The sequence below is a fragment of the Ptychodera flava genome, chromosome 11, assembly GCF_041260155.1.
Source record: "Ptychodera flava strain L36383 chromosome 11, AS_Pfla_20210202, whole genome shotgun sequence".
Taxonomy (NCBI): Eukaryota; Metazoa; Hemichordata; class Enteropneusta; family Ptychoderidae; genus Ptychodera; species Ptychodera flava.
In genome coordinates this window covers 10,356,734-10,372,099 of record NC_091938.1, presented here as the reverse complement: position 1 = coordinate 10,372,099, position 15,366 = coordinate 10,356,734, and the positions used below count along the sequence as shown (strand labels likewise).

The following is a 15,366-nucleotide window of genomic DNA, read 5'->3' as shown; positions in this document are numbered from 1 at the left end:
CATAACAGTAAACATATCGTGCAATATATAATACAATGAACATCAAGTTTACTTTCTAGTCGAGACGATCAAACCTCACATTTCACCCACTCATTTGGAAAAAAATCCCACTGACACATCGGAATGACCTTCACTTTGACGATGAGTGACCTTGTATCCCTGCGTCTCTCCCCTTTCTGATTGATGTGTCTGGCCCTTCTCGTCTGCTCATCTCGTCATCATTAGTGGCGAATCTATGGCCTTTGATTTATCACTGTCAACGTCCAGGCTGCCTACCGCTTACCGGGTGCCGGCTTTTTTTAATGAATTTTCTGACAAATTTGTTATCGTCACAAACTGAAATAGATCTACATTGATTTTGAACTTAGATGCAGAGAAAGGCTATTATTCAACCAAGAACACGCCGCTTATTACTCAGTGACAGGTCCGTCCGCTGTTTCCGATTCACACTGCTTTTCAATTCACCTCTGAAAGCGAGTTCACCGTTCCATACTGATTAAATAACTCGCCGCCTCCGACGTGATTATTTTGACTTCATTGAAAAAGTCATAAAAAACATGTATTCTCTGAAATGCAATTAGACGTTTCTGTTCGTTCTATTAACACCCCGACACATCAGTTCCTTTTGGTACAAATCCCTTTTTTAATCTGTTGATGGTATGGATGTATGAAATATATGAATGAAAACAGGTGCTCGTAAACACTTTCCAACACATAAATACAGACCTTTGCACCGTCAATATTCTTTCCCTTGCGTTGGAGTTTGATTTCATATAGTTAAACTCACATTGCGGTCCTCACCGAATGGCCTTCCGAAAAGAGATCAAACATTTGTCGCAGAAATGTATGTTCTTGATGAGAGAGAGAGAGAGAGAGAGAGAGAGAGAGAGAGAGAGAGAGAGAGAGAGAGAGAGAGAGAGAGAGAGAGAGACGCTGAACACCCATGAGCATAAAGAACAGTACTTAAAAGACACGATATGTAGCATTCCTCATAAGTCAAGTATAATCATATTACACGGTTACATGGTGAAGCTCAAGATAGTCGTACTTTAATTCACAACGAGAGTGAATAAATGAATGAATCACAGACAAATAGAGAAACAGACTAGCAACGCGGCATGCCATTTGTTCCATGGTCGTCTCGGTAGACTATGGCCTTTTCATATTAAAATGAGCTTCAAAAATGTTAACCTTTTTGGAGACTTTGTTTGTGGTTGATAATTGCACGAGATTATGCGAAAAATACGACAAGATGGCATCGTGCTGCCAGTCGCGTAGCAACCATAGTTGCTTTGTGAACTCTCAGGTCTGCAGAAACACTGCTTCACGCCAATCAAAACATAACACGCCAGCAGTTTCATAAACATGTCCTTCCGTAACGAACGTGTAAAAGACGGTATGACTGACCGTAAACCATTGAGTAAAATCAGGCATTATCGATAAAAGACTTTCAAATTTGGTTCAAACACACTCATTATATATTCATAAAAATGTGAGAGGAATTTTTAAAATGGTAAAACTCACTTTCCTGAAGCTCAAAACACTCCCGTTTTCGCCAGCACGCCAATTCTGCTCAGCACCACACGACAACAACAACACAAACTTTGCCGAACATACTTTCGCTTAACAATTGGCGAAAATCCGAAAATTACCGAAGGATGCATGGTCGGCACTCTTCGGAAAAGAGGCGAGAGCTACCTGAGGCGAGGCGAACATGGATGGGTTACGTAAACGCTTCATGCCTTGAACAATACCCGTTGCTAGTCTGTTTCTCTATTTGTCTGTGAATGAGTGTACTGAGTAATGTGAAACCAGTAACGAAAAGAAGATATCACGCGCCTTGATGTTACAGCCAATTACGAAGATAACGTTTGTAGATCATCCTTTTTTTAAAAATTTCACCTGAGTATGTTCTATACGTTGAATGCACTTTGCTACCCTCTAATTGCCATGAAATTACACTTAGATTAAACCTTAGCTTGTTTTTTCGCAACGTAGTGACATTTCTAGATATGTGGTCTTGGGGAGAAAAACCTGATTATCACCCTTTTCAATAAGCCCCAGCAATTTATCAGAGTCACGGGTTTACAAGTAGCTTTTGGCGCACATCAAGACTACCTGCATCATAGGAATTGACAGTGCTGATATCTGTAAGGTAAAAATAAGATAATTACTGCAATCAAAACTCCCCTTAACCTTTCAGAATTTTTTAGTCATTTAAAATCGAGTGCGTGAAACCATGGAGATGTCTTGACACCCGCTTCAATGTGATAAAGGTTAAAAAATCCCACTTTTGAGACCATTTTACCCACGGGAGTGAAAACCACGGAAATAAGTGAACCCTCTTTCCTCGTAATAATTTAGCTATTCAAATTCAACGATCGATAAGTGGTCCAACCGCTGGGTCATCATAAGGGATGTCACGGAAGAACCGTGTTCCAAGTCCATCACAGACATTCAAAGCTTTTTTACAAGATTTCAAAGAGTTGAAATGCAGACGGGTCTATACAAATCTTTGCATTAAAATTGCTAATGGTATCAGGGAGCACCGAGTCACATAACCCTTTCGAAATAAGATAACAGGACTTGAAAGCTCTATACCAAGACCCTGATTAGTACGACCTTATATATATATATATATATATATATATATATATATATATATATATATATATATATATATATAATATATATAATATATATAATTATATATATATAATATATATATATATATATATATATATATATATATATATATATATATATAATATATATATATATATATATATATAAAATTTCCCTATAAAGGTACACCTTTCTTCCATTACTTAATCAATGAGGCAAATGGATATCACTAACTACAGCCAGGCTTAATCAACAGTGTAGATCCTAATCATTAAATTCATTCAAAGTTCAACCGTTGCTAATGATATTGAAATGCATACTTCTGCTATTCAGTGATGCTGCTTTTAGATGAATTACTTTTGTTATCACGGTTGCAGATTTGAATAGCAAGGTGACCATACCTGGTTCCTGTTATCGTAGTCCTTGGGCCTTGCCTACAAAGTTGAAGTACTGTTAACCGTTATAGTTTTTAGCTAGGAATTTTAGTCTCTAACTCACTTATTTCATCGCAACAAAATTAATGTCTTCAAATGATTCTTCACCCACGCTTATCTGACATACTGTTTTCTGCGCCATTTACGCAATCGTTTTTATGTCGGCAGATCGATCGAGCCGTTCTTGTTTACCGAACATAGATAAAATTTGACTGCGGTTTGTAATTATATTACAAATGAAAATGCACATTGAAATGAATCTAGCAAACTGAACACTAATAATGAAATCATTACTCTTTTTATTAAGGGCTTTAGATGTTAACATGACTGACATATGATTCCGTGGTGTGTTACTGCTGGTGTACTAAGCACAATTATGTTTGATGACTTCACTCAGATTTTAATCTATCACCGACAATCACACCTGACATTGTCATCGGCAACCTCTGAAATCCTATGTGTATATTTGAAAAGAGAATATGACTAAGTAGACGAATGTCCCCGTACACTCTTCTCTAATGTCTCCTTTCTTCATTCAAACCTTGAAGAGAGAAAAAGGAGAACAAACTCCCGCAAAATCCCCAGGGATATACAGTAAGGAGACAAGAACCATGCCGAGATATAAACTTCGTAGTGCAAATCTCCTTTCTCTCCGTCAAAAAATAATCAGACAAAACTCATCAATCGACAAAAAGCCTCGATTGATGAACGACACTGATGAACTACAGACATTGTTGTAAACCACAAATGACGTCACATCACCGTATGAACTACTATGCGCCCTTTAGCACGTGCGACTAGTTTGGACAACTTCATAGTACTGGATAAAATAACGGTGAATCAGAAACTAGGTATTGTGAATACCAATACCTTATGCATGAAGCTTTAGTGATAATTGTCTCCAGCAACAGAATATATGCAAGCTCTTATCATAGTTGCGTATTGAGAACTATACTGCACTTATGTAATCAGTAGTATCAAAGCACTTGACTCCATGGCAACGAAGCTTCCGTAAGGGAACACGGTGCGCTGAATTCTGATTCAACTCTGCATGAATTGTCGACCTTTGGAAGTAATCTGATACACCGTGTTCATTTATATATAATGAATGTCAGAGATCTCCAGAAAATCTCCCTTCGCACTAATTTGTTTTTGTCGTCTGAATTTTAATATCAGATACCCACACGTACTTTGACAGATACAAGCACAAATACACCCAAAAGAGATAAACACCCACAATGTGATCATCCGTAGTCATATACATTTTCATATGTGTGACATAATGTGTGCTCGTATGCATGTTAAGATATGGAGAAAAGAAACAAAGACAACAATGAAATTATAAACACGCAGAAACACTGATAGATACATAGATAGAGAGATAGATAGATAGATAGATAAATAGATAGATAGATAGATAGATAGATAGATAGATAGATAGATAGATAGATAGATGTAGATAGATATTTTGGTAGGTACACAGTACTGTTTCATATTTAAATAATAAGACATGACAGTGAGGACAATTGCGGATCGGGCATCATCGATATTTCGGTCAGGATCGCCCTCCCTTGGGCAGGCCACAAATCGTCATATTGCCCGATCTTCTTGTGCTATTAATTATTATTTAACCGAACATTTGAAATTATCGCATCAAGTATTTGTACTACGAGCAGACAATTTTGAAATGATGAATCTACGTATCTCGTGCAAGAGTTCCTTACGCTTGTACACTACAATGCGTGTGCACAAATCGAACGGCTAGAGGGCGAAAGTCGATGCCAATTCTGATCTAATCAAATATTATATAACTTTTTTGGAATGTCTCGTTGCGGATTTTTAGCCAATCACGAGATCAGTACTATAGATGAGGCTGTTATGCTCAATATGTTGCTTTAAGGTTTGACACTTAGGGAAGCAACTTGGAATAATAACTGTACAATAAAGGGTAGCTAACACGAGTAAATATCCAAAATCTCTCGGTTTATTACATGCCTCTATGTGAGTGCAAATCAGTGCATTGATTTGAATAGGAACATCCGGGATGTTAGCGGGCCGGTGAATGATGTACTGACCGGTTTCCATGGTTACCCGGTCCAGTGAAGCCCTTCGACATTTTCGACGTCAAAGTAGACGCTTAACGCTAGATGTAAAATATCCATGCGCGCTGCTATTACGACTTTCGTTAAAATCTGTTTGATGCTGGTCAATAATGGTAAATTGTTTGAAAAGGCCCTGCATGTAACTAAATGTCATATAGCATTAACTGTGAAGAGGCATGTAATAATAATATTATTGCCTGAATACATGGGTTTATGTGCCCTCGCAGCAGGAGACAATTTGCCCTCCTGGCGTCGGGCAAATTGTCACCTGCTCTCGGGCACATAAACCCATGTATTCAGGCAATAATATATATTGGCCGGGTAACTATGGAAACCGGTCACTACATCGTTCACCGACCCGCTAACTCCCTGATGTTCCTATTAAAATCAATGCACTGATTTTGCACTCATATCGAGGCATGTAATAATATATAATATTACTTGAAACGGTAAAATTTGACATTCGAGCCATTGCACATTTGAACGTTCATGTTTTTGGCCGAGCAGTGTAGCGGTTTCAAGGCATTTTGCGCAATATTCTCTCAATCCACCCCTATGTTCAGCGTAGCAGGTGCTTATGGTTCAAACGCCTCGTTGTATGCATTATTTGATCACAATGAAGTTCACGAAGTTCACTCAGATATGCGTTTGCCTTTTGCTACATTCATTTTTGCAATGTTGCCGGTGAGGGAATTATTGAACAAACCGATGAAATAGTCATAGGAGTTTTCGTAGCTCTCTACTGTATACTGATATTAGTTAGCAATACAGTTCCTCGTACTGTAAAAGAGCATTTGTGATACACCATACAACCATTGTTAACATGACAAACATGACTTATGCCGTCTTTGTTCATGGCTGTTCCCTAATTTATGATTGAGGTATAAAACTTATTGAGAAACGTAAGGACACTTAACAATGTAAGTCGCCACTGAAATCAACGAGGAGACATTTTTCTAATCTCGCACTGGCTTTGTTTACGAATTGAACGTCTGCCGATAGCAACGCACGTAGTAACCGACCAGAATCAAGGTAGTTCAAAAAACCAGGTGCACGCGAATGTCAATAATTGGAACAAAGTGTGCTTGGGTGTGACACAATTAAGTATTGCACAAAAGTAAGGGCGTTTCTCACTTATGCAGGAACGTGGCTCGAGGTATAGGATAAGAGTCATAAGTTAATAAGTTGACATAATTATTGTTTCAAAAAGGTTTTATACTCTTAGACAAAAGCCAGTTTGTACAATTGAAAGCTGTAAACTATTGTGAAATTACCGTTCATTGTAAAATACACCACCTTGCATCAGTAACCATGACAACCCCTTTTCTTGAAGTACCAGCTTATGTCTTGCAATCATCGTAGTTGTTTTCAATGACATACCTAAAGGTCTGTGCTGGCCACAGGTTGTCTCATCAAAAAATGTAACCACCTGATTACAATTTCAATTGGAAACAAAAGGCTATCACACCTCCATTATACTCCTACATAGGCGATCCCAGGTATCGCTAACAATGCCATTAAATGCACAGAGAGCCGTTTGATTTACTCGTTTCCTAGGCCTCAATATCAAACGGAAATTGCCACAAGAGCAGTCTTAAGACTTTAAGGTAGCGGAAAGTCGAATTAGTAGAGGTTTAATCTTATCAGAGACTTCCAAAATCTGGTACTTGAAAGGGTTTTGTGTGAGATATTGGTAGTTAGGAAAAATGGTATAGAGACTGAGTAAAACTTAACAAACGTACCTTTGGTCTTTATTAATTCATAATCAAATCCAACTTGGTTTGAGTTACCGTCTGATCGACTGATTTTTTTGTCTTCAGATTTGAAAGCAATTTAAAATGAATTTCTTTGCTTTCTTTCTTATTAAAATAAGTTAAGGATGCTTTTTCTGCAGTGATTTAATAAGTCTAGTTTATTTAGTCTACTTGGCGCCTTTTTGGTACTAAACACCGTCTGATTTGTTTAAAAGTGAAATAAAGCAAATGCATGGCGTCGCAAATTCACTTTTCATAGAAATTCAATCTCTCAACATTATTCTTGAAGCCTCAAGTAAATTTACCGAATACCCACCGCCTTTTTACCGCATATTGCATTGGAATATATATTAGATTTGGCCGACGAAAGTTGCTAGGTCTATTGTCATTGGTATACACATCGAGATAATAATTTCATTTTGAGCAATCTCATCCAGACATCAGTGAAAAGTAGCAACTTCCCTTGATTAATCTTTCTCTGTTACAGTTTTCATGTCTTGGGACAATAATATTTGAGTGTATTACTAGGTCTGACCCTGACTCCCAAAATAAAAAGATTGCTTTCCAATTTACAACCATGAAAAAATAAGAATTGTAGAGCTCCTTGTTTACTTTGTCTTCTAGAATGATAACCTCTTCCATTCAAAAAAGTAAGTAATGCACACCGAAAGTTTGACTACTTCTTGAAGAATACACTACTGTGGAGGCGGAGGAGAGATACCTTTTTTCAATTATGTAACAGTTCGACAATGTGTTACGTTTGATGAGGAAGATGTACGACTGACTTACTTCAATGAACCGATCAAGAGGTCTGACGTCATTTTACTAATTCCCATTAATTCCTACAGTGGTCAAATCCAGGTCAGGCGACGACGGCACCGCTTACTCAGATTGAGAGGTAAATAATTGTGGGAGTCAAGAAAAGCCCCCGTTCGAATTCAGTTGAGACATAGGTATAGGTAAATTGTCCAAATTTTTCATGCCCGACTGGGTGCGCGTGATAATTACAAAAGCCAAGTCAAGAGCCAGTTACCGGCCACATTTTGTTTGAGCCTATAAATCAAATTCGTCACTATCAATAAGAATGTATGGCATAAACGTCAACAGTAACAGATTATCAGTCAGTGGCATGAGCAGATCTTTATGGGAAATTTTTTCACGTTGCTATTTGTTCTCCTGGCGACAGTGTTTATATATGAATGCCTTTTTTACGCTATATCCGGTGTTGATGCCAGTTCCGAAAACCGTTAAAATTTAAAGGCTGATACGTTTAAGAGAGTGAAAGAAGTCTTTATCATCGATGAAACGCTGATCTTCATTCCATTCAAATGGAAATAATCTTGTTATAGGTGTACTAAAGCTGCTAGATGTAGGTTTTAGGGTCCCACACGGAATAATATAATGAATATAGTTGGCGTCATTTCAGACATGTAATGGCCATTTTGTCTGGCAGCAACGACAACTCTTGTTGGGTTAGAGTAACATGATATTTATGTGAGTGAAAGTCTACCAGTAACATTATTTTCAAAGGTTCCGTTTTCTCAAGCTTAACTCCAGGGCGCCCATATTAATGTAACTTGGACTGTGTGCCTTACTGTCTGTCTGTTGTTTTCCAGCCTGTTATTTTGTTGAGAGAAAATGCACCGTGGCCATTTTAACCGTAAAATAATTATGAAAATAGATGAGAACGATAGAGAAAATCAGGTTATTATTGGCCAGAGTGTCACTAGGGATTAAGCAAGTTACACAGACATGTACTACAGTTCTCGAGATCGACGTGATCGACGTGCGATCGTGTGTGTTGCAGAGGCTATAGACCGCAATCTGCAAAATGTGCCGAGGATAAACATGTCAAATTATTTGTATTGGCATTGGGTTGAACGTTGTGAAATGATATTGGAAAATGTCAGCACTGCAGTTGGTTCGGTCAGGGTCAAATTAAGTCAACACGAACTTAGTTATTAGTCAAAAGGAATATGCGTTTCGGTAACATCAAAGATGACTAGTAACAAGATAAACGTTTTTCAAAGTCACTTTCGGTTCTTCAGCGCCGGGCCCCATAAAGGTAAAACGCGCCTCGGGGCAGATATTCCAACTCTTAAACTTTTCAATTCTTTTCTGATATACCACTTGTTGGGATTCATTTTAAAGCTCTTGGTGTAAGAAAACTTTTCACCGCCTTAGATTTTCGAACATCGAAATTTTATTATTTATCCATAGAGTTATAACATCAATTATATCGCATTTTTTATTATCTCTGGAGAAGGTCAAGAGATCAATGGATGTCATGACGATAAGTTATACAGTCAAATGCACGCAGAAACCCTAGAAATCCCTATTGGCCGTATAAGTCTTGATGGCCATGTCTATTATCTGATGACGTCTCGTATACTGCTTGATATTCATCTCTTAACCCTGCATACAGATAGTATGAAAGCAGATGTCGACAATAACCAAAACAATAGAATTTTCGGCGGCTTGAATTCTTCAGGCATTTTCAGAGTTTTTCAAGTCTTAAAAGGTATACAGGTACAATGTAAGTGAACCCTGTACGCTAATGGCCTGACTGGGGTGGGGGCAGGAAAAGTTTATACCTTGTTCTTATGAGAATGAATTGTAAAATGAAATTCTACCAACCCCGTATGGTATAGATTATTCCATTTAAGATTCCTCAAAATGCCCCATGGCGGGTTTAATTGTGAGCCGAGATTAGTTTGAGAATCCGCGCCACACCTGCTGTTTAATGGAACTTTCATTGAGAAATAACGGGCGTTCTCAACATGCAGCATAATTTCCGGTGACGAACACAAAATTCTAGAGGGGATAAAATAATAACAGTCTGCCCAACCCCTGCGTGGCAATTTAAGGGTTCCATCGAAAATGGCATTTCAATCGACTAATCCAGACTAGTCTTCCTGCAGTCTCTTTTGGGATTTTGGACAGTGTAAAAGTGGGGCTACGTAGCGTTCCATTCATACCACGAAGGTTGTCCTCTTTTGTATTGCAGAAATTGTGGCGCGTGGACTAAGTAAAAAAGTATCCGTTTTCCTTCAGTATTAAAGTGACAGTCAAGCACAATGTCTCAATTAAATCTTTCGGGCGTTCGTTCGTAACACACAAAACAGTGGCATACCGGTATATGTGTAACAGCACTCGGTGTTAAATTGGAAATGCCAGTTTTGCGTTGAATCCAGTAGTATGTTAGGGTTTGACTTCCGTAATGCTAAGCGATGGTTGTTTGTTTCAGCTCATTACGAAATCTAATTGGTAGATTGACAACACCGGTAAAATGTGAAGGCAAATTAACGAGGTTCGCCAAAACACAATTTGACGGTGATGAAGCGTGTATGCGAACTTTAAACTTCTGTTCATTGCACTCGGAAAACCTTTTCCCTATTTAATGACGTACACAAGCGTGTAACTTGATTAGATACAACTCATATCGTTTCATGTTACTGCATAAGCCGTACAATTGCAAAAACCAGTCTTTGCTCTTTACTCCAGACAAGGATAAGGGTTGTCTGCTTGTAGTTGGGACCATAGAAAGATTTGGTACACTCTGACTTAAATCTAAAATGACCGAAGATGTCGAAAATTTGTCGAAAATTTGATCTTAAACTCCCTTTGAAATTTTTTTTAATGCTACAAGGGCAAACGAAGTAGCGCTAAATTTATAACTCCAACAGCGTTACATCGAGGAGAAACTGTATGACCTGTTTTAGGTAGCTTCAGTATGGACGACTATTTATTGAAACACTGGAAATGAAAGATAACCAATGTATTAAAAAGATATTCGACTCGCATGTTATTTAAAAGTCCACGAACTTATTGGGAGAGTCACTCAGCTTGTTAAATGTGTAACATTCATGGTAGCGATCCACTACGGAATTCTCTACAAAAAGGAAACCCTCTAAAAATATTTCAATTATTCGTTTCTGACCTGAAAAAGACCGTCACTAAAAAATTGTCACTAAAAAACTCATATTTAAAATCCAAATCTTTGCCAGCACTTGATAAGTCATTGCAAATTTTTTGAGAAAAAAAACATGTTTACAGTGAAAAGTTTGTAAAAAGCAGACTGTTTACTGTAAATAATAGAAATAAATCACCGACAGTACGTCAGAGAAGCTTTACGCAAAGTAGAAAAAATATTACGCATATTCTCTTCATGACAAGGAACTGGATCAAATCGGAATAACATCAAAAGTTCCCCAAGACTGTTCATATTGATGAATTCTAGCTCTGTTTACTGACGTACCCTAGAGGCATCGAACAGACGATCATAAAACCATCCATTATCAGAGATTTACCTCAGTGACTTCGTGGATTCCTGAGATGCAGTTATGACATTAAATTGGTCGGTATTTTTTTCTGGCTGATCAAGTCTACGCGCCACTTCCCGCAGAGAAAGTGAAAAACAAGAGGATGGTGGCACAACAACTTCAATACATATAAAAGATAGAGCCATCTACTCTGTGCACGCAGTCGTTTGGTCGTTTCCTTGTCCTGTCGCATTCAAAGTCCACCGAGATGTTTTCAGTCTTAGGGATAGTGGAGCGAATCGAGTGTCTTCTTAATGTGTAGTGATTGTCATTCAAATGTTCATGATACATCGATACGGGCGAGATCGTTACTCGACGGATTGCAAATGTCAGTGTGTCCCCCGCGACGATGGAACTGCCTTTAGCCTTGAGCACGGGGTTTTCTTGTGATGGCGGTAAGCGACGTACCTTGAAAGGCATCATTCACACGCTGTCGTTGTTCAGACGTTGCTTAACTCCTCCGACGTTTACTTCTGTCGCCGAGCTCTTCAAGCGACTTCAGAGCGAATTATCGTCTGAAGCTTTCAGATTTCTAAAATCCAGTCCAAGTTTTCTCGGTATGTCATACTTTAATTTCTGTCTCTTAATTCAAAATGGGTCGGGAGTAATCCTCCTATTCAACGACGGCGAAGTGCTCTCAAGAACAGTGAATGTAAATTCACGTAATCAGTCTACAAGAAAATAGATGGAGTGTTATTCATGTAACGAGTTGCTTAGTCGTACAGCTTGAAGATTTTCTTTCTGCTTTCTAAATATCAACCACCCATTTAATTGTTTATTTCCTGTCTGTTGTCTGTAAATATTTCGTATGACGTCATATGATGAACTAATTAATCTTTGCGCCATACAATGCAAAACCTGCACGTCGAGCAGCGTCAATAAATTGAGTAGATAGAAACATGTTTATTAACATATTATGCTGTTCTTAAGGGATTGTTGACTGTATATATTTTTCAAAGAATATTTGTGGGTGAAACAGCCCTTTACGTGTTGAACAGTTTTACTTTTTATCCACAGAATTTGTTCATGAAAGTTACATTGCTATGGAGCAAATGGACAAGTATATTTAACCTTTTTCCCTGGCTAAGTAACGATAAGCCAGGTTTGTCATAACAAACTGTACTTCACATATTTCAAATGTCGTGATGATTGCCCTGCTCAATACTGACCTTGTCTGGACACAAGGTTGCTTAAGCTATGTCGATATGCTCTCTGGGAATATTCGGCGATTACATTTTGCCATAACAGTCCCATGTGATTTTGCTACATTCGTAAACAACATATTTAAATACCATAATTTAAAATATTACTGCCCAGCAAGGACTTCATTAAAGGATCTTCTTTCAGTTTGAAACACTGTTTGTTCACATCAGGTGGCATATCAATCAACAGCTGTTCACAGTAAATTGAATGCATTTGTCATCGATAATTATTAATTCAAGGGTCTTGTCGGTCTGATAAATATCGATTACAGAGAGGTTAACTCGCCAACGTGAGTACGTGTTGTTTTTCATTTCCCGTCGGGCGGTATGATGTATACGGTTCCTTTATGCCAGATGAAGTACTGAACGCGGTATTGTACCTATTACTCGGTTATCAATGTCATTAACTGATTATGCGTACTCGGGGACGAGCCCATCAGTTCGATAAAGCAAACGTTGATGCTCGTGATGTTCACGATGCCAACTTGTACAGAAGTCTGGATGGGCGCCTGATGCATAATACAGAGTAATTAGTTAGTGATGAATTAATATAACATCTTTGAATTTCTGGTCGGGAGCTTTACATCTGACATCGACTATTTTTTGAATATTTGTTTATTCTTAAACTCTGTGCTAGTCTATGTGATCAAGTCCTAAGAAGTAAGATAAGCTGAAATTATAGAGGTCTGTTCGACGTTCATAATTTCGTGCCAAAACCAAAGTATGGCTTTATCACACAGAGTACAGCTCGGCCTGTTTGCACGACTGTTATAAGTGTAGGCATAGTACCTCTAAGCTCAGATTTGATCCACTGTCCTAGATAGAAGCACTCAAGCATAACACAGCGAACAAGACAAACGTCGAGTACTGTGGAGTATTGTTGGACGTCTTTTCAAATTGTTTATCGCGAACGTAAGTTTGCTTTTTAATTAGACTGTATTTCCCCTAAGGAAAACTCTGTGCTTGTTTTGCGGTGTTGTACTGCAAGAAGTACGGGAATACATATTGGCACAAGCACGCGGTATAGCCGATCTATTATTCTCCAGAGGAAGTGAACTCTCGTCAAGTATCGCTGGCTGGTACCCTGGAGGGCATACACTCTTTCATATCGAGATACCAATCTTCGCTGAATTCTGAACAAGATACCTACCCTATTTCGTCAGAAAGCCAGGGGTAGAGATTAAAAGTTCCTGTAAGAACACAATCCCGATGATTTTTTTTATCTTTTTATCTGATAAATCAGATACCAGTGACCACAAGATACTAAAGAAACCTGGCCACTTAATAGTATTGCCAAAAAAGTTGTATGACTGCACACGTTTTTCTCTTGGTACCTCATGAAAACTGGTAATTTACGAAAGTAGGACAATGTTTAAGGTCATGCCTTCGCTTAAAGCGAAAGTTGAACGCTTTATCCATAACTATTTATGCAAGTCTATATAAAAATTAAGCGAACCTAAAATTGCTGCAAAACTTGCTACAAAACTAAAACGATATTATTGCTACATACGGGCCAATCATTTCCTTTGATATCTTCCACATTGTTAGTAACACGAACCTTTTTAAAGTACTTTTCTATGTTACCGTACGCGTGTTTTTTATTTGTTGGAAGTAATTGATAGTTAGCCCAATTATGCATATTGATCTTCAGTATACCATAGTTTCTCTCGCTGGCTTTAACGGAAACACGTGCGCAGCTGAAAAAGGTTTAAAACCCGCACTCTTGTGATTTTTGCGGAGTTTTCTAGAGTGGTGTTTGTTTGAATAATGTAACAATGTAAGGAAACCAGCTGTGCGCAAACAGATTCAAACGTCTACAGTCCACATCAAAATCATACATTGGGGTTGAAAGCCATTTGGTGATTTACGGCAATGTTCTGTTACAAATAATATGTACCATTGATTACGGGCACGTCTACGCAGACGAGTCGAGAAGATAATGGTCAATTGATATATCAAACGGGGTCGTGAGCAGAAAATAATTCGTAAAGATGAAGCAAAATGAGCCAGTCCCGTTCTCTCGGGAGTATATAACAAAAAACAGTTATGCAGTAGGTGTATTTCCTCTACACAGGCAATTGTTTCTCAATAGTACAATGCGGCACATCTGCTATCCGCATGACAAAATACTTATATAGCTCTGTTTACACTCTCAGTCATGTCGACCGTCTGTCTTTCGATTTCCCCTCTTATCTTAAACTAGTAATGTCATGGAGATCTAGTTTGAAATATAATAGTTGAGTTTTAAAGATAAATTTCCTAGCCGTTACCACATAACGTACTACATATAGGTGCGACAAATCTAGTTTATAATCAAGACGATTAGCATTATGTACTCTTCGAATAATTTTAGAGTTGTCACTTTTATTCTAATAAGCAAACAGTGTTTGATGCACACCGACATTTTGGGTACCGTAAGCAAAACGTTGTATTGACGTTCTGGGATTGTGGGATTTGGATCTCGTTAGGTAATGATTGGCGCCAACAAGAAATCGCTGGACCAAAAGCTCGCTAGTGCAGCTTTCCCCTAACTTGTCTGGATATATCTGTGTTTTTGTAGTGTCTCGCAAAAACTATTCAAAATTTCTCACGGTTTAGGATCCATAATTTTCCCTCGATCACAATTCTATGGCAATCAAACTGTTGACCTAAAGTGAAACCAAATGCTCAGAAAAATGTCAAAATGCAGTGGTAAATTCACGTGACCTGAGTATGACGTAACGAAGTTTGAAACATATCGTGAATGGGCCAACTGACGCCCTCTTACACGCTGTTGAACGTAGTTTGCGCAGAGAAGAAAAACACAGTCTTTACCCATGCGCATGTGGCGGTTCCGTATTGAAGGGCGATGTGCACACGATCGATGTTCACAGTTCGTCATTCACGTACACGTTTGCCTGCCATTCTAATCTCTGTTTTAATGAGCA

General features: G+C 38.3%; 1 protein-coding gene across 3 annotated transcripts in view; it reads left to right on the top strand.

Annotated features, from left to right (window-relative positions):
* LOC139143492 (oxytocin receptor-like) overlaps window positions 1–15,366 on the top strand; it is a 105,932-nt gene that overhangs the window by 68,562 nt on the left and 22,004 nt on the right. Inside the window, exon 1 of one of the 3 annotated variants that reach the window (XM_070713856.1) lies at window positions 11,360–11,794. The exons of the other annotated variants lie outside the window; for them this stretch is intronic. The gene's annotated coding sequence lies outside the window, so the exon portion shown is untranslated. Of the gene's footprint in view, window positions 1–11,359; window positions 11,795–15,366 lie in introns of those variants that run through there. 3 annotated transcript variants of the gene reach the window in all.